Here is a 23,049-nt window from a genome sequence, read left to right as displayed (position 1 = left end):
AAAAAACATCCTATATAGCAGACATTCATACATTCATTCAACTAATGCAACTCTATAAATAGTACATTTACATTTTTTTAGGGAAATGTGAAGCAAATGCAACTCTGTTCCATTGTTTAGATAAAAATTACACTTTCAAGAAAAACAATTAATGTGATCAAAGGAAAGCAATCAGGTAAACAAATACAATTTCTGTATAATGGGAATGTAAAAAACACTTCCAATGTTTAATAATAGTGGTTCACTCCAGACAAAAATGATCGACTATTACTGCCCAGACTAATGATGCCAATACAAATAAGTCTTCTTAGTCAAATAGGCTTCTTAGTACATAGTTTCGACTTGGATAGTTATCTATGTCTTCATCAGGATAGGGATGAACCTAACAACATTTCTAAAAAGAAAAAACAACAAACAAAATAAATGATACAATTAAAATTATTGTTAAAAATCTTAATTCACTCAGTTGCTCTCTGTGAATACCAATAGTCCAAATATGGGGAGAGGACAAATTAAGTCATACTCTGAAACCGACACAAAATTTGGCTAAATGGAGAGGGTTAACTCCAATTCATTTAAATACTGCTGACTACAGGGCAGCGCATATCTCATTGAGATGTACCTGTGTGTTCGTCCTCACGTGTGTTTTATGTTTTCAATATTGTGATACATAGTAATGAAAGTACTATGTTTCAGGGAGTCGATGGAGCGTCATTCCGTGCTGTCTATGCGGATCCAGAAAATATAGTCGTTGCAGCGCAAGAGGAAGGGAAGACATGCGGAAACGAATCGGAGCAACAGCGTGCAGATGTTGAAGTTCGAGTCAAGAAAGTTGCAAAGAAAAGAAACAAAAATAAGGTTAGTTACAAACAGTTCATAATTTGAGGAATTGTTTTGTGTTGGGGACTATATTATGTTTTTTTCCTGTCAATTGTACTATACTTTATATTGTGTTTAAAATGAACATCCCTTTTCCAATCTGTCCTCTAGTTACCCGTGGGTGTACGAACTATACATACACAGACAGTGAAGCAAATGAGAGATGTTGCTTGCCAGACCATTTACACTATGGAGGAACTATTAATTCAGACGCGGCCTGTTGAGACTCGAGATGCTCATGTCCAATGGCCAGAACATGAATTGAATGTGTCCGGAGAATCCAGTAAAGTTTTATTGGACCATTGCTACAGTTCGACCGCACCACCAAAAGAAGATGATACTGAATGTACTGAAGATAGCTCTGAAGTAGTCGCAGATCAATTCACACAATCTACACCCGCCAAAAAAATGCCACCCAAAAAGCTGTCGACATTGTTGTGTTCTCCCATCAATGCTGAAGTAACAGATGTTGAAATGACAGAGAATGAACCAGCAGCAGCACCCAACGACGCATCAGAACTTGATATCAGCGATATTTCTTTCAGGTTTTTTGATATGTCCTCAACGGCACAGTCCGAAACAACTTTCACGCCGGATGACAGTCTAATGAAAGAGGGCAAATACATAGTATTCGACAGTTGTTTGATGGATATTATAAGTATGCTGAAATGTGGGCATTCAGTTGGAGGGGAAGTATGTAGGGAGCCATTGATTCATGTGACTAGTCAAAAACAAGGCAGTAACGTCAAAATACATGCCGCCTGTAGATTAAATCATGCGCTCTCATGGTCTGCAGAACCGATGCTGGGGAAGCTGCCAGCAGGCAATCTACTGTGTGCAGCTGCCTTACTTTTTAGTGGGTCCAGTTTTAGAAAGTTACAGTCTCTTTCAGTTTGTGGGACTCCATTTCATTTCTAAAGCGCAGTACTACAAATACCAACATGATTATCTGTTTCCGGCCATTAGTGATGCTTGTAAAATTGAACAATTGTCTCTAGCAAGTACATTAGAAGGGAAACGATTCAGGCTAGCCGGCAATGGACAGTGCGACAGCCCTGGATTTTCTGCCAAGTACTGCACCTACCACTTTCAGGACATGGATAGTAAGAAAATTGTGAGTTCGGTGGTCGTGCAGGTGTCCCAATGTAAATCCTCAGTGGCCATGGAGAAACTAGGATTTATAAAATCATTGCAATATCTACAATCAAGGGGAATGCGCATCGCCCTCCTAGCCACGGACAGACACGTTTCAATTGCCAAGACAATGAGAGAACAGTTCCCACATATTAAACATCAATTTGACATATGACATCTTGCTAAATCAATCAATAAGAAAAGCTTGGCCGCAGGGAAAAAAAAAGGTTTTGAAAGTATTTCACAGTGGTCCCAGTCCATCAGCAACCATCTTTGGTGGAGCTCCAAAACCTGTGAAGGGTCAGTGGAAATCCTACTTGAAAAATGGCGGTCACTGATGCACCACTGTGCCAACGTTCACCGCTGGACAGAAAACCAACATTTCCACCAATGTGAACATGGCCCTTTGTCCACAGAGGAGGCACGGAAGAAGAAGTGGTTGATTGCATCTTCACCTACACACAAAGCCATTGAGAAGATTGTTTTCGATAAAACTCTATCAAGAGATTTGAGGGGACTGACAGAATTCTGTCACACAGGAGAATTGGAGGTGTTCCACAATATGTGCCTAAAGTGCAGGCCAACGTGATTGCATTTCGGCATACAGGGCATGAAACATAGGACTCTACTAGTGGTCTTGGCGCATAACAAGAATGTGGGCCGTGAACAGTCTAGGACTACGGAAAATGTAGGGATGCCTCGTTACACTACGACCTTTGGAAAAAGAAGTAAGAAATGGGGGGTGAAACCAGTATATGAGGAAATGGAGTTCAACTTTGTTAATGGACTTATTGTTAGTGTACTAGAGAAGCACAGATATGGAATTTTGAGGGTTTCTGTGCAGAGCACTGATGCATTGCCACCAAACATTGCCACTGTGCCATGTCCACCCAAAGCAGAGCTCGTTGAGAAGTTCAAATCCTGGTTTAAATAAATCATTGTAATCTGATTGTCTTTTTGTAAATAATGTTATTATACAGTGTGCATACAAAGTATGCTAACCCTAAACCCTCCATTCACCATCCTGGGTGGCGAACAACATGGGTGTCATCTTTGACTTCTCTCTCTATTCACCTCATATCGCTGACCTTGTGAATATGTGTATGTATATATTTTTGTTGCTGTAACTAAGTTTCGCAATCTCATGTAAATGCTGCGCACTGTTAACCGAGGGGAGGCTTGCAAATAATAAAACAAATAAACAATAAATCTCAGTTTCAACTCATCTCTGTGCCTTATGGTCGCTCAGTGTCCACAGTGATTTTGTGCTGTGCCTCATGGTCGCTCAGAGACCACTGTGATATTGTGCTGTGCCTTATGGTCGCTCAGAGACCACTGTGATATTGTGCTGTGCCTTATGGTCGCTTAGAGATCACTGTGATATTGTGTTGTGCCTTATGGTCGCTTAGAGATCACTGCGATATTGTGTTGTGCCCTATGGTCGCTTAGAGATCACTGTGATATTGTGTTGTGCCTTATGGTCGCTTAGAGATCACTGCGATATTGTGTTGTGCCCTATGGTCGCTTAGAGATCACTGTGATATTGTGTTGTGCCTTATGGTCGCTCCTGACCGCCCACAGGCCCTCCTAGGATTCTTGCTATTAGCCTAACAGTATTTCACTGCTGACTACTGTATCTAGCCCAATTGGTGCTATAAAGCGAGCCGAGCCTCACTTTACACCACCCCCTATATCCCTAGCTATGTTAAGTTGGATATTGCGCATTATGTTCCCCTTCTGCCTTGTCCGAGCAGACACCCCGTGCACTGGCACTCACTTCCTCGCCCTCAGTAATGGCCTCACCAAACTAGCTTGCCCAAGACACCATCCCATCCCCTGTCCTTCCCCCTTCCTCCCTACCACACCTCCCTTCCCATCCTCCTCCATTCTCTTTTCCAGGCTCAAGGACTCCCACGCAACCAGTAAGGAACACCATCCCTCCTCGACCATCACTGATGATCCACATGCACACCTCAACCCCTCAAGCAATGGTAAAACACACCCTATCCTAGGAGACGAGAGAATACCCCGTTTAAGAGCTCGCACAAGGCCACCACACCGCAACCCTACTACCATGACCCAGCCTCCCAGATCACCCAAACCCACGGCCCACACAACAAACGACAAACACACCCAGCCTAGAGCAACTAAAACTACCCCACTAAGTGGCCCACCAAACATAAATACTCCCACTAAGGAGCCCACCCCTCCCATTAGTCTCAAAAATGCTCTCATCAATGCCCGCTCCCTTGGAGCCCACGCCATTGATATTCATGACCTCATCATCGAACTTGACCTTGACATGTTAGTAATCACAGAAACTTGGCTACACCAAGCATCAGGCCCTCTGCTAGCATTAGCTATTCCACCAGACTACACCATTCTCAGATCTGATAGAACCACCACTCCAGGAGGTGGCGTGGCCATCATTGCAAAAAACACTATCAAACTTAGATCAAGTTCCATTGAAATAATCTCAGGGTACGAACTACTACTCGCCAAACTCTCATTGAATGAAAACACCACAATTAACATAGTGGTCATCTATAGAGCCCCTAGCACAAACAGCCACCCAGAAACAGACATCCCACTAATACTGGCGCCCCTCCTCAAACCCAAAACGAAATGTATCATCATTGGTGACTTGAATCTAGGTTTTAATGACAACCAAGACACCAAAGCAACCGCCCTCATCCTGGCACTAAATGACATGAACTTCCGCCAACATGTCAATGTCCCCACCCATACCAAGGGCAGAACCCTTGATTGGATCCTCACCCTCAACACCAACATCACCTTAGGCCCGATTACCGCACTGAATTGGACAGACCACTTCTGTATAGAATTTACTATCACTAGTGACGACCCTTGAACACCCAAGAACATACCTATGGATATCATCGATAGTAGAAACTCCAAAAAGCTCACAGCTGAGAACTTCGACCCCACCTTGAACAAATTGCTAGATACCCACTCAATCCTCAGCAATGACCCAACTACTCTCGCTGAGTACTACCATAAATGCCTCCCCACAGCGATTAACACCATAGCACCTGTAACCTCCAAACTAAGGCGCCTCAACAAAAAATCCAACTTCTGGTTCAACGAGGAACTAATCGCCCTTAGAAGGAAAAAACGCTCTCTTGAGCATGCCCATAATAAACACCCCTCCCCGGACTCAGCCAAAGCATTCAAAGACGCTAATACCCTCTATAAATCAGCTATCATCTCTCATAAAGCTAACGCCTACAATGCTCGCATTAGTAATGCAGCATCCGACTCCAAAGAGCTCTTCTCTATCCTTAGAGAACTTGAAAATCCACTTCCTACCGTCACATCCACAAACACAAGCAAAGAATGGTGTACCACCATCCAAGATGCTCTTGCCTCCAAAATCACTACGCTACAAAACAAAATCAATTCCAAAAAATTACTCCTAGCTACAAAAAACCCCCCCTTCCCCAACCCCTGTGCCCTTTCCAGTGACAACTCCAACCCCCCCTTCCAATTCACACCAGTCACCCACAATCTCGTACTCGATACTATCTCCAAACTAAAAGCATCCAACTGCAAAGGAGATACTGTCCCAGCCAAACTAGTCAAAGCCTGTGCACCCACCCTGACCCCCCTCATCACCAAATTTGTCAATGCCTCATTCAACTCCAATACAGTTCCGACTTGCATTAAAGAAGCTTGGGTTACACCACTTCTAAAAAAATCAAATCTAGACCCCACCATTCCAACTAACTATCGCCCCATAACCACGGTCCCATTCTTACTCAAAATCATCGACAAACTAGCCTACAACCAAATTCAAACCCATTTAGAATCTAACCAGCTCCTCGGCACCAGACAATCAGGCTTCAGGCCCAACCACAGCACTGAAACAGCTCTCTTGGACCTCAAAATCCAGATGGATGCCATTAGAGATTCAGGGAAACTTTGCATTCTCCTGTTGTTGGACCTCTCAGCAGCGTTCGACCTGGTGGACCACGACAAACTCTGCAACTCACTTGCCCGTGAATTCAATTTCTCTGGGGCAGCCACTGCTTGGGTGAAATCTTTCTTAACTGACCGCACCTCCAGAGTGTCCATAGGCAAAGAAGCAGCCAACCCCATCCCAGTCCCCATAGGAGTGCCCCAAGGCTCTTGCCTTTCTCCCACGCTGTATAACGCATATACCAAGCTCCTGTTCTCAGCACTTGACGATATGGGTGTCATTTACACTAATTTTGCGGATGACACCCAGATCCTTATACCTCTTACAGGCAACTATGACCAGGACACTTTAGCTATCAATAAAATTTACGTCATCATACAAAACTGGATGGCATTGAACAGCGTATGTCTTAACGATGAGAAGACGGAAGTCCTCATCGTAGGAGCCCCAGCCAAATTAGCAACCCTTCAGCCAGAATATTCAACCATCAACATCGACGGCACCAATATCCCAGTGTCAAAACAAGTAAAAACACTGGGCGTGTACTTCGATGCTAGCCTGACCATGACCAAACAGATCAATGCACTTTCCTCCTCCACGGCCTACACTTCCAAATTAATCGCACTCAGCCGACAATTTCTGACCCCAGCAAACTGCCTCACCCTGGCCAGAGCACTGGTCCTATTAAAATTGGACTACTGTAATGTTTTGCTACTGGGCACCTCCAACATCAACCTAGCCAAAATGCAACTTTTGCAAAACAAAGTCCTGAGGGCAGCACTAGGCATAAAAAAATCAGACCATATATCCAAGACCAGGAAAGATGCCCACTGGCTCCCCATCAAAGCCCGCATCATTTTCAAAACACTATGCATCACCCACAAATGCATTACAAAAAAAGGACCTACCTACCTCAATAACACTCTGCATCCTAAAACTAACATAAGATTACTGAGATCCAACGACAAACTCCTCCTGGACCCCCCTCGATTCAAAACCACTAGAGCAGAGGGCAGCAGCTTCACCACTTTAGCCCCCAAACACTGGAACACCCTACCCATCATCATCAAAAAAGCATCCTCCTTCAAGCTCTTTAAGAAACAGCTAAAAACCTGGTTATTCAACCAATATTAGCACCCTAAGATAGGACCCCTCCATCGGACACTGTTGTGAATACTTAGGCCACTGTATATTGTTGTGAATATGTTGTAACCTATATCTTGTATTGCACCCTTTGTAATGTTTGATTGTGACTAATTTCTAAGCTATCTTATAACCTCGCTGTGACACCCGAGGGTCTGGGCGTGTAACAAATATACAAAATAAATAAAATAAATAAATAAATCTCTAGGGCTGCAAAGCTCGCGGACAACGAGGACAAAATTGGGGGCCTTAGAACGCGCCAAGCGAGGTGTTGCAGATGGGAGAGAAGCCAGTTCGCATTTGCACATTGAGGCCTAGTACAAAGATGGAGTCGAAAATTCAAGTTCTCACAGATGGCTTTACACGGGATGTTGCAAAGTAAGAATGTACGCTCATGCAGAGTGAAGGTCAGCGGCTTTGATTTTTTGCTCGCAGGCTGAAGAGGCCCGCAAATCGCACTGGCAGTATAAGGTTCTATTGTTTTTTGACCTTGAGAGACAGGGACCATGCCGAAAGGACTTCATTTGAAGGAGGGGGGCAATAACGTAAGAGACTATAAGGCTGAACATTCTGAAACTAGGCCGAGTTTCATGTTAGTTCAATATATGAAAAATCGTTGGCACGAACACAGTGGGATTTACGGACTGCATTACGCAGAGATACAATGGAAATGGCAAATATAATGTAAGTAACTCTTTAGACGCTTTTATACCGGAATAAATGAATGAATGAATGAATGAATGAAGAGCAAGTACAACATTTGTGGGATCGTCTCTCTACCGGGCACATGGGCATGCATGTGCCCATTCGACACGCATGTAGACAAACAGTCGTTTCTCAGTGGTTCAACGGTAAAAAAAATAATTAGTTTGTGTGTTTCCCTTGATTTTTTTCGTTAGTTTTCGCATTTCTTTTAGAGCCGAACATAGTTTGAGCTGGCCCGTAATAAATAAAATGAATAATAGTAATAAAGATCGGCTGGTGAGACTAATTTCAATTTTTATGTTTTCTAAACAGGTACATCCTACCGTACTGCGACTGCCACCTATTCCAGAGCCCGGCCGATGGCTTCTTCAATCACCAGCTGCAGCTTCTTGTAAACAACTGCACTACATTGACTATCTTATGGGACGATCGCCAACGGCCCATATGCCCTTACGCAGTACTAGCGGCTAGAAGCAACATTTCGACCTTTACGGTGGCCTAGTGCCTAGTTGTTGGAACAGCCTTGCGGTTCACTGTGCGTCTAAAGTGCTTCTTTTAACGAAAACCAACACCCTGTGTACCATAAAGGAACAGCGCGTGACTCACGATAAACTTTTCCGGATTTGCGGATCGAGAGAAAAGAAAAAAAATTCCATTCTGATCTAATATGCCAATTGCTGAATATTCTCTAAATATATAATGTCAAATAAATGTACTTTACCAAATGTACCGTATTCCTGTTTGATTTTAAAGTACAGTTTCATATTCCGAATTGTGGCGCGCTGTGTTGTGAGTTGATCTGTGTTGGTTTCCGGGTTCTGTGTGAAGTCGCGTGGAAGACAACTGGGCGCGTGTGCCTACGCAGCACAGTAACGTCACGCTGAGAGGCGGGGAATATGAATGTTTTGATAATGTCAGGCTCAGGGGCGGGGGATATGATTTAGTGCCGCAAAAGCAGGTCAGCCAGGGCTATGGGGCAAGTGATAGGATTATCACAAAATGGCAGCGCCCTGGTGCCTGTTTTCGCATGCGTTTAATGGACGAAAACTCAGGTAAGGTCCATAGGAAATTTTTCTAAAATCGAGCGACTTAGGCTTAAAAACACATGGCCGACCCGTAGGGACAATACAATGTTTTGACCGAACCATTCCTTTAAGTCCTCAAGGACTACACTTGTGATATGGTGTACATGCAGGCATGCCTAGTGAAGTCAACTAGCATGTTTGCATGGGGGTGCACAGGATGGCATGTGCAGGTAATTATTGGTTCTGTGTTCCACTGCACGTGTGTGCTCTGTCAATGGTACTTCACAATGGCTGTTTTAATGTGTTCTCCCATGTTGTTTCAGTAATCCGTGATGTGGCGGTGACTGCTGTCCCGGTGGAAACAACCAGCACCATTTCAAGTCCATGCTCCCCTTGACCTCCACCAGACACTGTCCTTTCTGTACTAAATTAGGAAACACAGTTCCTGGTGAAGGTGATGTGGGATTGACACCATGCAGGCACAGACAGCGGGTCAGCTTTTGCACTGTCTTGCGTGTTGAGCATGCGTCATTGGTGTGCATGTTTGCTTCATGTGTTGGTTCTCTTATATGTCCGCTGCATGCTGGCATGCAGTTATGGCCATTTGCTTTGTGCTTATGGCACTGTGTAACCTACCAAGGTGTATACCTGTATGGGTGCGCACTCTGTGATGTGCAGCATGTCAATGTACAACAGAAGACCAGGCCTAGGACTCCTACATCACTCTTTCCTTGTTATTCCCTCTCTGTTTCACTCTCTCTCCCTCTCTCGGTTGTGCTACACTGTGCTCCTAGACGATTCATTATCAATTCACATTCACCCTGTGGCACACTGTGCTGCTCCTGCACTGTGTGTTGTATGCATATTTCTTTCTGTGATAACCTGAAATCATGTATGTGCATGTTGTTTGTGCAGTTACTCTGAATTGTGTTCAATTTAGGTGAAGCATCTCCCAATGGTGTGCATCGTATGCAAGGCAGGTGAGTTACATGGACAGCTAAGTGCATGCCATTTGCAGACACTTCAGCTATGCTTGCATGGGAGTGTGGCACTGTGTGCGCTCACTTTGCAATGACTCCCATTGGGCTCATACACTGTTGCTTGCAGGGTGCATGATTAACACAACTGTGCTTTTAATGTTTGATATGGTCATGTTCATCCAATATATTGCTGGGTGCACTGTTAACTGATCATAATCACTGTGCTTTGGAACTGTGTGATGGGCTTTCATGGTTGTTTGCTGCAAGTGTGTAGCATGGTAAACCTTTTTTGGACTGTGTCAGGTGCAGATGTTTGGGCTGAGGTGTGCCTCATTCAACTTTTATCATGTCTACTGAGTGACACATCCAATCCCTAGCAGGGTTGGTGGGGTTAGGGCTGTTTGTCACATCTCACATGTCGAAAATATGGAAGGAGTTCGGGCAGAGTTCAGTCTGCGGCAGTACGTGGTGGAGTGTGGCGAGAGGAGCTGCAGCGACTGTGACTTTGCTGGATTCTAGGATTGTGTTCCAATATACTTACACCTTTAAGAAAAAGAAAAGACCAACTTCCTATAAAAACCTGCCTGGAGCGCGGAGCGCACGCGGAGTTCGGGCAGAGTTCAGTCTGCGGCAGTACGTGGTGGAGTGTGGCGAGAGGAGCTGCAGCGACTGTGACTTTGCTGGATTCTAGGATTGTGTTCCAATATACTTACACCTTTAAGAAAAAGAAAAGACCAACTTCCTATAAAAACCTGCCTGGAGCGCGGAGCGCGCGCGGAGTTCGGGCAGAGTTCAGTCTGCGGCAGTACGTGGTGGAGTGTGGCGAGAGGAGCTGCAGCGACTGTGACTTTGCTGGATTCTAGGATTGTGTTCCAATATACTTACACCTTTAAGAAAAAGAAAAGACCAACTTCCTATAAAAACCTGCCTGGAGCGCGGAGCGCGCGCGGAGTTCGGGCAGAGTTCAGTCTGCGGCAGTCCGCGGCTGAACGGTGGCTGGTTGAGGCGGGCTACTCGGCTGACGGTCATGAGAAGGTAAGTGAATCTAATTCACTAATTCCTCACTACTTTCTGGATGGCCGAAACCGGCCCCCTGACGCGTGCAATGGTCAGGCAAACGCTCCTTCCAAGACCGAAGTCCGACCACTTAGCTGCCTCTGTTTCTGCTTGCGAAGCTGCCGCCGTGAGTAATAATCATAGTAGCAAAGACGTGCTCGGCCTTGTTGAACCAGTGGACCCTGTTGCAATTGCTGTAAACACCAGCCAGAGCTCTCCACCGCCGCATGTGGGCTCACTAGCCGGATATGACTGGGGAAATCAGAGTAGGCAGCGCGGAAAGAGTCTAACGTTGCCCGCAGAGGCTTTGTGCATGGTAAATGTGCTACCGGTGACTCATTCTTCCATTCAAACCTTGCCGCATGCCCCCAGTACTAGCTCGCTTGACTTACATGCTTTCGCTTGCCCTAAAGTGATCAACTCCCCCCCTCGAGGTCCAACATTGGACTATGGAAATCGCCGACCACTGATATCATCGGACACAAGAATACCGAGCCTGCATTCCAGCCTTGTACAGGAGGAGGGCGCCACTGAAGATTCCCTTGAGATACCGAGCAGCCGTAAGATAGGCAGCTCGACAGTCAAGCCCGCCTGCTTAGAAACAGCTGCGTCAAACGATGCCTCACAGTCTGTGATTGAAATAAATACTGCGGTGTTTCAATCTCCCTTCAACGTTACTGACTCTGAATTGTTGGAACTTGAAGTGCTGTCGGATCAAAACGAGTCTAGAAGGCTGAGATTTCTGTATCCAGTCAACAAACCAGACGACTCATACACCTTGGCAGAACTGTCCAGTGTGGTAAATGATGGCGATAACGTGGTGTCAGGGTCTCAGACGAATGATGCGGTGATACATCGGCCGCTACCTGTGCGTAAAGCAGACACTAGCAAGTTGATCTGGAGTAACAAGTCTCCATCACGACGTGTGAACCAGAGTGTACTAAAGTCATGTCTAACCAATAGAGAATGTAGTGCTCCTGACCCCAGCAGCCCAAATTGCCATCAACTGAGGCTTATTGATTCGGGTCAGTTGCTGGCTCTAGCCGGGCGTGAAGCAAGATTAGCCGAACGCTTGAGGGTTGATTTTGAGCACATGAAGCAACGCCTGTCGGCCAATTTTACAAGACCCGATATTGAGCCGGCCGACAAGTCCTCTTCTAACTCAGACTCGACAAACCTGAGCACGATGAGTATGGAACAGGAACATCAAAATCCATGCCCGGGGACGAGCAAAGTGGTGCCAAGGCCTCTAGTCGAAGCAAATCTCCCTCTCAGTGGCCTTCCACTGACCGGGGCTGATGGCAGGTCCCCCGGGCCAGCGAAGCTTCTTAATGAGAACTTGAGGACATTATCAACACACTCTACTCCCATGCACCAGGTACCACCGTCTGATACGACAAGCAAGAAGGATGACCCTACGAGGATGGGCGTAAACCCGATTAAGGTGATGGATCATCAAAACCAAAAAAATGATACGGATACAATGAAAGATGCGGCGGCTGCCTTTAAGTCAAATTTATCGGCAGCAGCGGCCCTACAAATACACAACAATGTGCTAGCCGCAACATCGGTCGCCCTTATTCCCTTCACCAAATTATACGAAAACATACATGAATCCATCCAATCGAATGGAAGTATGCTTCTGCACATTATGGAAAAACTAGCCAAGCAAGAACAAACAATTGCTCAGTTACAAAATAAACTCGACATTGATAAAGATGCCCTGCAGTCCATGCAAATGCAACTACATGAAATTACGTCGAAGGACACGTCAGATGTAAAAGCGATGACAGCAGCAGTCACGGCATGTTTAAAGCATACCACAACTTCATTGCAACAGCTGTGTCAACATGGCGACAGTTTCGGTGGCCTCCCCCTGGTGGTGAAGGAACCAGTGGCGGTGATTCCGAACGAGACGGCTAAGATCGGGCCCTCAGTCCCCTTACTTGATACTCATGCAAATGAGGAGGGGGTAGGTAGACCCTTACCTGCCGCTCCGATTGATATAGCCAAGATCGGGCCCTCAGTCCCCTTATACGATATTCATGCAAATGAGGAGGGGGCAGGTAGTTCCTTGCCTGCCGCGCCGCTCTTGCCCATAGCAGAGACAGCTGCTGACCCCCCTGGAGGGTCATCTGAGAATGCAGTTGAGAAGCAATCAACATCCTCTGTCGCGGTCGACCGCCCTCCTTTGGGAAATGAATCAAAAAGTCATGTTCCACCTGCATGTGGTATCAAAAGAGTATCTTTTGGCATTTTTGACAGGCCTGCCCGAAATCTACACAAGGACAAAGGAATCCCTTCAAATGGACAAACTACCGGTTCGATAACGAACCAACCGAAAAAACAGACTGAAAAGCGAAAGCACTGTGCCGCTCGTCCAAAAACGAGCAATTCTAAGAAATTTATACGTAATCTGACGACCCCTCCAAAACTGAACTTCTTTTCGAGAAACACAAATGGAGCCGCACTGCAGACCCTTAAAGGTACAAAGAAGATAGGCAAGGATGTGCCTGAAGCTGCTGTGGTAAAGGTGAATCCTAAAAAACGTCAAAGACTCGACTCCGATGACCTGGAAAGCGAGGCAGGATCTTCATCAATTAATCTATGTGATTTATCCACATATTCAAACGATGACGACATAGAAACAGCCCAGACAAGTGTACTGAATAGCCCTATGGGTAGCTCCGATTCAAATGTGATCATAACTGAGGAAGTCTCGCCGTCGACAAATCCCTGGGCTTCAAAGAAAAAATCTGGTCTGTAAGAGGTGGTCTTGTCAAATAAACTAAAACAATCTACCATCCTTGATCACAGGACACCAAATAGGAATTCTAGGCTCCTCCACAAATCCTTAATGGATGAACGGCCCGGTTTGGTACATCAGGGCCGTATAAATAAAACAAGGAGCCTGAATCCAAAACTAACAGCAGGACAGCGCGCAAAGGCAAACACAAATGCTAGTATAGATGCCAAAGAGTATCGATTGGAGAAAAAGGCAAGAATTGCTATTATCAACATCCTCAAAGACGACTCTGCGGTAAATTTGAACAGAAGAAATGTTATGCGCCTCTTACATGCGGTGCCCGCACTAAGAACAGTGTCCACTGATGACATAGCGATCATCGAATACATGTCGGAAGCCCACGAGGACTGAGTATACTTGCACATAAACTCCTATGCGGTCCGAAAAGCCATCTTGGCAGCAAAAGACGACTTACTGCAGCTTGGTTTTGATGTTAGCGAACCAAACCTTAAACCTGAACGGGTTGCCAGCCCTAATGAGAGAAAGTCAGCAAGTGGATATGAAAACAGAGTATCCACCCTCACAAAGAGAAAATTCGAGCTAAGACAACACTTGGGAACAGTATATCATTCAAATCATCATGGAACTCAACATAGGCTTGATGCGTCAAATCATTAGCTATCGGCCGTCAAGGAACGAATAGCGATCTCCTTAATCTCATGGAATACTAGAGGATTTCGTCACCTGTTTGAAGAATTTCCAATTGACTTGGAAAACAACTTGATAATTTGTCTGCAAGAAACGTGGCTGAGGACCCCCCCGGTGAAAGATGGCTATGTGAGCCTGCTAAATCCGGCAGGTAAAAATGCACATGGACGACCGTTTTCAGGGCTAATAACCATGATCAAAATTGGTCGCAATTGGGAGGTGCTAAAAAGTGAAAATCCTAATATATTCATCCAATGCACGCTACTTCAATACAAAGATCGCAGTCCACGGCTACAGAAACACATCCTATTATTAAATGTGTACTGGAACCCGGTGATGATTACAACGAAGAACTTTGTATCTGCTATAACGGCGATCTTGGACAAAAATCTGCATGAAACGAGCAACCCTATGGTCATCATATGCGGAGACATGAATCTGTCATGGTTTGATTCGAACGGTGACCGGTTGAATCGCATGAAGACGCAATGTCATCAAAATCAAGCAAGACGTACTCAATGGGACAACATCATGGAGACCTATGATTGTGACATGGTAAATGGTCAAGTGATTGGCGACATACCACAAAATAACACGTGGCACAACATGGGTCTTGCAAAAACACTAGATTACATCTGGGTGTCCAAACATTCATGGGACCTAATTAGAGACATGCATGTAACACCAACCAAAAATAGTGACCACGAGATAATGGTGATGAATATGACCATAATCTCCGGGTGTACGAGGCAGCAATCAACAACTATCCTTGATGTAAATAACGGGAAAAACAGGTTACGAATATCTTCCCGTCAGATATCAACTATCACGACTGAATTAGATGAAGTAAAGATCTGGTCGGCCAGCAACATAGACTATGTGTCACTCTTACCCTGCCGTCAAGAGAGTGCGTTATGGAAAAAAAACTCGGTAAAAATGCACACTCATGAATGGAGTACAAAGTTAAACAACGAAAAAAAGAAGGTAAATAGTGAAATACGCCAGTTGAAACTACATGGAGGACCGGACATGTGCAAATCGATACAAAGACGACGGCAAGCATACCGCAATTGGGTAAAAGCCTTTAAGTACCAGCGTGACCAGGAACGTGGAGAAGTAATGTTGAGCCTGCTGAAATCGCATAAATGCAGCGACACCTGGCAAATACTTAACAACTGCACAATAAATCAAGCGACCAGGATGGCAAATGTGGTGATGGAAGTCGATTGGAATCAACATTTCAATAAAGTCTTCCTAGGAGACGTTAAAATTGAACCAAAACACCTTGCTTTATCAGTTGTAAAGTGGGACTGCTGTGAATCCGCCGACGACATAGTCACCGCAATTGAGAAGCTGAAAAATTTGCGAGCTGCAGGACCCGATGGCATCACAAATGTGATGCTTAAACAAAATAAATTAGAATGGTCTAAATTCATCGAGACATTATTTGCCAAGATTGCATTGACGAGAATAATTCCTGCAAATTGGACAACAGCAATAATTGTCCCAATCTTCAAGAAGGGCGATCGGGCAAATCCAGCTAATTATCGACCCATCGCCCTTCTGGACACAATCGGCAAGGTGTTTGCAAATTTTCTCCAAAAAAAACTAACGAAGTGGTCAAATGCAACTGGAATCACAGACTGCCGACAAACAGGGTTTACGAAAGGTGTCGGAACCGAAACCAACCTGACACTGCTTAACATTCTCAAACTGAATGCACTGGCAAGAAACACGCAGCTGTTCTTTGCATTCATAGACCTTCATCAGGCCTTCGATTGCATCGACCGAGATTTACTGTGGGAGAAATTATACAACTGGAATTGTCCCCATGACATCTTGCAACCAATCATAGCATTACACACGGCAACAACAATCCAAATAAGGCTGAATGAAGCAGGTCACTTATCAGAAAGAATGAAAACACAAAGAGGAGTCAAGCAGGGTTGCCCGATTGCTGCCTGCTTATTCAAGCTCTTTATCGCTGACATTCCCGCCGCTCTAGGTGACGTCCGTTATTTTCCACCAAAGATAAACGGGACCCATATAAATTGCATGATATACGCAGACGATCTTGTATTGGTTGACACTACTCAGATCGGATTGCAACGACTCCTCCACAAGTCACAACAGTATATGTCGACCAATAATTTGAAAATAAACACGTCAAAAACAAAGATTATGAAAGTCGGATCTTACAAAGGAGCGAAGAAACAACCATTTAGATGGAGAGTGGGAACAAATTATATTGAGGAAGTAACAGAAATCAGATATCTGGGCATCATGGTAAACAACTCGATATGTGAGAGGAGCTGGGTCCGTGATGTGGAGCTCCGGATAAAGATTCTGGCAGCGCAAGGCTCACGAATTCATAATCTTTATGGAAAATTCTCTTTGATTCCGATTCGTCTGTTCTACTTGCAAAAAGTCATTCCTTCAATTACGTATGGAGCCGAATCTGGATGGAATCTCGATTATAAAATCTGGGCAAAATTAGAAGGCCACTTCTGGAAGCGAGTACTAAGGTTACCAAAATGCCTTTCAATAACAGTAATAAGGCAAGAACTAGCTCTGGATGACCTTTACACAACTGTGCTATGGAAATCACTTGCACTACTGCGAAAGATGTTAATAGCGAATAAAGAACCTGCATATGAAATCTTAGCGGTAAAAGATATGAAACATGCCGGAGATGTATATACAAAATGGTTTAAGAAGGCAAATGACATTATGACAGCCGCTAACATATCTGAAGAAATGCTGAGAAAGTGGCCACAAGTCGCAAAAAAAAACCTAAAAGAATGGACATGGGCAGGGAATATAGTAAGATTGGAAGGTCAGATATCTGCACCCAAACTTGGGCCGACTGCCAATAAAATGAACAAGATGCCAGGGTACCTTCTACAATTTCCCTCGAGGTACCATCGTGATCGCTTTCTGAAAGTGAGAATGAATGCGATAAGAACAAAGGAAATCTTACTAATAAGAAAGGACACAGAGACCAGAGACAATCTGTGTAGATTTTGTCAAGGGGACCTTGAAACAGTGAGACACCTCTTAGTTGCCTGCCCCAATCTCTGTTCGTTAAGATCTGTACATCTGAGTAAATATGCTCCGAGAAATGAGAATATGGAAGACTGGTGGTACCGAATAATGAGTGGGAGTTCTATTCACCTAACATGCTCTGTGATAAACTTTCTTGATGCCATTCAATTATAAGGCCACGTGGGCGGAGGGGCAGGCTTCTTCTTCTTCTTCTTATTCTTGAGGTTGTAAAGGATGTGTTTTGATTGAGACGATGTGTTAAAACAAAAAGTTTAATAATAAACTAAGTTTAAAATAAAAAAAATAAAAAAATAAAAAAAAATATGGAAGAACCATTGAGGTGTGCTACAGCATTGTGAAGTCACAAACATGGTGCTATGTCTGATGTACGTGGGTCTAATGGCACATCTGATTCAGTGTTGTTCGTGATGTTTCCTTCATTTCTCAGCCATGCGGCACCATGGTGTATGCAGCTTCTACTGCAACACATCTGGGTGCATGGTGGTGCTGCATTGGAATTGATACAGTATTATACCATTGCCATGCAGTGACAATGAAGTCTGCATTGACCATGGTCTAGTGGTTATCAGTGTACTTTTGGCATCAAGTTGTGGCTGATAATTGTCTCTATTTGATTTGTGTTGTCTGCTTATGTCTTCCATTGAGGGTACATCGGTGTGCAGAAGTACTTTGTGACATCAAGAATGGTTCTGGTGGAGGTGCAAGAGGTGAGTGGCTCAATGATTGGCAATACATCCACTGTATATTCTGCTAGTACTCCTTCACAGTACCATTAGTTATGCACTCGCTGCTCATATGTCTGGCAGATACACATTACTGCCTGAACTGACTAGTGACAAGCTCTTCAAACACAACCCTCCGCACTGATGCACCACCTAACACCATCTTCAGCATTTATTCTCCTCAGTCACTCATGTCTCACCTGAAGTTGTCCAGAGAGTTGACACGTCCTTGAGGGTTTCATCCCTATTGGTGTTCCGCTGCTCGTACAGAACCATCATTGGCTATATCCCTCTCTGTCAAATGGTCTTGGTGATCTTTGCACACTACCCTTTCCTGGTGTTCAGTTTCCATCCTCCATCAGGCATTCACTTATGCGCACCATCCTTACTATGATATATGCACAGCCTTCATGACCGCCAACATACTGTGCAATTGCTTTGTACACCTTATGGGAGAAACTGCTAGCCAATTTGGGCCACCCACAAAGTTACGCCCATGAGGGCATTCTTGGGGATGTACATGGACACCCGTGTGGATTTAAACTGTCCAGAGCAACAGACACTGCTTTACAGGGGTCACATGAATAAATGGTAGGATCCCTAAATTAATTATGCCCTGCAGTCCTTATCATCCTTAATGTCTCATATGTTTTTCACACAGTGATGCATTCCATCCTCATTGTGATGCTCCATGAAGGGACAGTGGACTTGCTTAGGTCATTCATAGATACCCCATACTGCGTCCTTTCTTCTACCCTTCTTCAGCCGCCACCTGTGTCATCATTTATGTGTCCATTCCTTTACCATGCATCTTTAACATGTACTTCTACTTGCTGCAATGCATATTTGAACCATTGTAGAACTGGTTCATATGCTATGATGAGGACATACTACTCTTCAGCACTGTTCGTAGTGACATACTTGCATCCTCATGCACCATGTCTGTCTCACAGCCATCCAGGACTGGAGCACTACAGATGACCTTGGCTTGTGCAGCATTGACTAAATTGTGGGTCACAATTGGCTCCACTGCAGCCTACTTCTGGCATTGACTCAGTCCTTCCTACATGAACTCACTCCCTGCACACTCATCCCCAGGCAGGAATCTTTGATTCATCTCCAACTAGCCACTCCCCTTACTGCCAGATATTTGTGACATTGTGAAGGAGTCAGACTTGCAGCTCTTGATGCACACAGTTAAGGTGCACTTCTACAACATCACACAGAGGTGCAATGTCACACGTGCTGCGGTACTCTCCATGCTACAGTACTGCAACATCCAACTCCTGAGTGTTCCATGTTCGAGCCTGCTGCCCCTCCAGGTTACCCAGATTGTGTATGTGTGACTCGTCATTTGACTCTTATCCATGGCCATAGTCTCTCCTGCAATATGAATGCTTCTGAGGCTCACAGACTCGGCACGTATTACTTTGTTCTAGTGCTATTATACCCACAGGGATGTCTGTGTCCGGGTACTGACTTCTACTCTTATTGGTGTTATACTACCCTTCGGTACTCATGCATTCCTCAGGCTACATATCCTTGTGTGTGAATCACTTAGGTATTGGAAGGGATGCTGGTCGGTACATTTGCTATGCATGATTCCTTCTGTGTAGTAGACTCGCTCTCCCCCTGCACATTGAGCAAGTACTCCTTAGGGTCACATTGATCATGTAGTCCTTTCTCTTCCACACTTCTATCTCCCACTGTCATGTCCATGTGCCTTATGTGTCCTTGGCGCCCTGGCCAGATACATGTATCATGTGAAGTACTGTGTATGTGGTGTACTTGCTCACAATCAGCATCAAAACGTCACTTCGACTAGTGTGTTGTTTTGGTTCATTTCATGGCCAAGATGTTGTCCATGCACTAATCGCAAGCTTTAGCCTTAATGACATCACCTGTATACTTGCACGTTGTATACACTCACAAGGCATTGTGGCCTTGTCTCCCCTTTCATTGATTTTCATCATCTATTTAAAGTTTAGATTGTCTGATTGATCTGGTGTTAGTGAATGATTGTGAACAATCATCTCTCCACAGCCTGTAGTCCTGTGTGCCCTTGCAAGCATTTTCGGATATTGGATGGATGCTTGGTAATGTGCTTCCATGGCTGTGTGTAGTGCAATGTCCTGATAATACGCAGGTGATGGTCTGTCTTATCCAGACATTGGTATTGTTTGGAGGGTGGCCCATGTTTTGGTTTGTGTACCTTTTTGGATTATGTGCTGTCTTCACAGTTTCATGCAGCATGTGGAGTGCAGCGTGCATTGTGTATGTGACAATGTTTAATAATTGTGGGTGTGTTGCTTGCACATTTGCTGCATGTGAATGATGGGTGCAGGCAGTGTGTGAGGAATTGGGGGTGTGAGTGTGTGTGTATTGTGGTTTCAATAGCATGCAGTGTACAGATTTGACTCCATGTGTGCAGAGACACATGTTACTGGCTGAATAGGGTCTTGTGGTTTGCATGTGTTTCAGTTCACTGAGGGGTGGCCATGTGTATTTTATTATTTATATGCATTTATGAGTGACATGACAATGTTTCATGTTGTTTTTTCTCTGCAGGTCCTTACGTCTGGTGATGATGGATATGTCAAGTTCCAACATTGAAGGGTACACTGCATGACAAGGGTACAGGTAAGATGTTCTTTTACATTGATCGTTATGTAAGGTTACAGTTTTAAAAACGGCAAGTTGCTAGTTGTCATCCACCAATGCAGCTTGTGTACACTACTGTGTGTATGGTGAACATGGTTCAGGGTTCAAGCAATGGTGTGGTTCACCTCATTACTTTCTGAACACCCATCCCACGCGGAGATCTAAAGCATTCATTCTTCTATGGGTCATTCAAACTGTGGTGCTAAACAGGGATGTGAGCTGCACACCTGGTGATTCTATGTGTACATGGCTCACTTGGCATGTGTGATTAGCACTTTTACCTCTACCTTCCAGTGTAATGTGGTTGACACCAGATATTCTTTCAGGCTACCCTCATCCACCTCCTCTTCATCACTCATATTTGACTGTCTGCCCATGATTCAGCCATGGTGTGCTGCAAACACCCTCTGCCTTGACGCCAGCAGGACAGAGATAGTTTGCATTGGGAACCCTGCTCCAGCTTTAACACTTCCACTGGGGCCAGGCTCCCTTGGCCCTGCAGCCGCACCCACATACAAGGATGGTAACCTTTGTGGTCATCCTCAACTCCACTATCTCCTTCTCATGTCACATATCTCTCGAGAGTACAACTATCAGCTAAACCTCCTCAGTGGTCCAGTGCCTTTTCTCACTTTCAACAAGCATGTCACAGTCTCCATAGCCCTGGTTATCTCCAGGCTGGACTACTGCAACAGGCTCCTTATCAACCCCCCAGCTTCTAATCCACCCACTCTATGACTGTACGATGACATGACCACAAGACTTAACATTGTCCTCAAGAACAGGGATTTCAAGTCTGGCATTGAAATTCCTCCACTGGCTACCTGTGGCTGCAAGTGGCAAATGAGAGTAACTGTGCATTGTCCACAAGCGTTTGTGGTGCCTGGGACCTACCTATCTTGAACGATTCATACATAAATACTCTCCATCACAAACCCTCCCCTCATGTACTTCCAAACTTCTTTGAGTGAGGCAGTTCTCAAAGAAGAGATTGGGAGAAAGATCTTTCTCCTCAGCAAGGGCCTCCGTCTGGAATGGCCTCCCTGCCACACTCTGTATGGAGTCTAGTCTCTTTAACTTCATGCAAGTCCTCTGGGGTTTACTCTTATACTCTTCCTTCTCTCTCCCTCTTCCCTGCTAAAGTATCCCTCTGCTCTATCCCTCTCTCCCTCATTTTCTCCATTAAGCTCGATGACTGGACGCCTGGAGTACCTCAGGGTCTCATTGGTCTATGGCACCCCTGGCAGTGTTTGGAACACCTGCCTAATGGACCTGCACTGGCCTCAGATTCACTGCCCTTGTGAAATGGCCCTAGTGAGTTGCATCTCTGCGCACTTACCCCCACCTCCACACACTGGATGCACTTGGAGCACACCCCGAACTTGTTCACACACTCCACCTGCCACTCCCCTGTAAATGTCTGTGAACTTGCCGGTTCTGATTGCACCATGGCTGTAGATCATCTGTCTGTTCCACCCTGTCCTCACTTTCTGCAGGATGGGACATTGAGGCACTTTGTAATAATTGAATGATCGACGTCCCAAAAATTCACTATTACATCCAATGTTAATAGTATAGTATGCAGTTACTCGTCCTGTACAGACTATTATGGGTGTAGAACATTATTTGATCCAATTGTTCCATCCACCGAGCGCTTTGAGACACTTGGCTTATGTATGGGCCATTTATGTATCTCCTTTGACATTACATACCATACCACAGTCTGATGATGCTTTTACATTATATATGTTTTTTTTTGTTTGAAAACAGGGGTGAATTAATGGCATGGTTGTCATGGTGGTAGCATGGTGGTAGTCGGGAACTACATCTTCAATGTGTTTATTTAGGATACACAATATGAAATTTGTTTTAGTTCTAAGGGATGCACACAATGTTGCACTCAAAAGGACACATTCTCAGGGTGGATTGATGGGCACAGTTTAATGGCCCTTTGCCATCATTGAATGGCATCTGGAATGTGCCAGAGCTGTGTGTACTCCACAGGGGATGGATTTTAGGTGAAAAAAGTAGCCACAAGCTGGGTATGGGCTGCCTCACCATGTGCCCTTTAACCAGCCATACCCAAGCGGCGTGCATGTGGTTGCAGATGTGGGGGCACCACCATGTCCACGGGTATGCCACGCCGTGTTGCAACATTGTGCAGGACACATACTGCCACAATGATCCTGCACACTACTGGTGTGCATATAGCAACTCACCACCAGAAGGGTGAAGGGAGAGGAAACGTGACTTCAGCACTCTGAATGTGTGCTCCACTATGGCC

Source organism: Ambystoma mexicanum, chromosome 6p (assembly GCF_040938575.1).
Source record: "Ambystoma mexicanum isolate Mex_15411 chromosome 6p, UKY_AmexF1_1, whole genome shotgun sequence".
Classification (NCBI taxonomy): domain Eukaryota; kingdom Metazoa; phylum Chordata; class Amphibia; order Caudata; family Ambystomatidae; genus Ambystoma; species Ambystoma mexicanum.
The sequence above is the reverse complement of the archived record's forward strand: the minus strand, read 5'-3'. Positions refer to the sequence as shown.